Source organism: Sinocyclocheilus anshuiensis, unplaced genomic scaffold (genome assembly GCF_001515605.1).
Source record: "Sinocyclocheilus anshuiensis isolate Anshui unplaced genomic scaffold, SAMN03320099.WGS_v1.1 scaffold257, whole genome shotgun sequence".
NCBI lineage: Eukaryota > Metazoa > Chordata > Actinopteri > Cypriniformes > Cyprinidae > Sinocyclocheilus > Sinocyclocheilus anshuiensis.
Window position 1 is genome coordinate 2,381,815 of NW_015539889.1, and position 1,259 is coordinate 2,383,073.

Below are 1,259 nucleotides of genomic sequence, written 5' to 3' on the forward strand. Positions count from 1 at the left end.
AATTAGCGGGGGGGATCGGGGGGTGCGGGGGGCTCTGAGACTGCTGGCGCCAGCAGCAGGCCAGCAGGTCAGGGTGGATGAAGATTACCAAAACACAAGCGGGCAGCCATGCCCTGCGGAGGGACGGGGAGTGAGGGGGGGGTCAGGGTTCCTGGCTCACAGGCCTTCAGTCACAGGATGGGGCGGCATGAGGACTTCCACTTCCTGTCAGATAACCCTTTCCTGTCCATATGACATCCAGAGAAAGAATGCCTGAAAAGAAAAACAGTGAATGCATAGATTCACGTGATAATGAAAAATCGAACAAGGCATCGTTCTTGTCAGAGCTAATGTTGTTAGCAGCTTTTGCTGAGACATACTCCCCATCATAGTTCATATCGCTGAGTGAACACGACATAAGATCAAGATATTTAGAATTAGTGGGAGAAGGGAATGAAAACAGAGAGAACATTGCTATAAAGCTCTAAATATAGACATTTTATTAGATTTGGAAGCCAAATGGTGTGTAAACACACTCAGCCACCATGTCTGGATGTGAAGTGGGGAATGTTCAAGAACAAATTCCATATGAGGTAGAGAAACACATTTCCAGACATTACAGGCATGTAGACCTTAAAATGTCATCTCTAACACATATGAACACTTAAACAGCAAGGAAATCCTTCAAACTACTTTTGTTTTGCCTTGGTGTCATCAATGAATCACAGCCCCACAAAACAAAGTAGTTTATAATGCTAAAATAGGATCTGTAGTATTAAGTTATTCAAAATTGATTATATGAAAAGCCTTGTTAACTAAATGGTAATTTTCAGTCTATGAACAATGATTTACTCTAAACCGTTAACTCGACGGTTAAAGTGGCACTTGAGGCCATCTAGTGGCCAATTAAAATTCAGCGCCCCTAAATAAATAGTGCCAATTAAAATGATAAATATCTCACTGCTAATTTTGGTTGCCATTTAGTAAAGGTATACACATTCAAGTACATATAATTAACACGACAGTAATTACATAAGCAGACTTGGAGAATCCTGGGAAAGTAGTGGGAGATGCCATTAGTTATTTGCCCTTTAAATCAGGATCATACTTAGTCATAAAGACACCGGCGGCATGTTGCATCACTGTTTGTAAGGATTATAAGACTTTTTACTGGAAGACAAGACAAAAATATAAATGATGAAAATGATTTTGGTATGTTAATCTACATTTTTGGTCAAAACTAAACTCTCCGGTCAGCTTGAACAGATTGCTTTTACTCA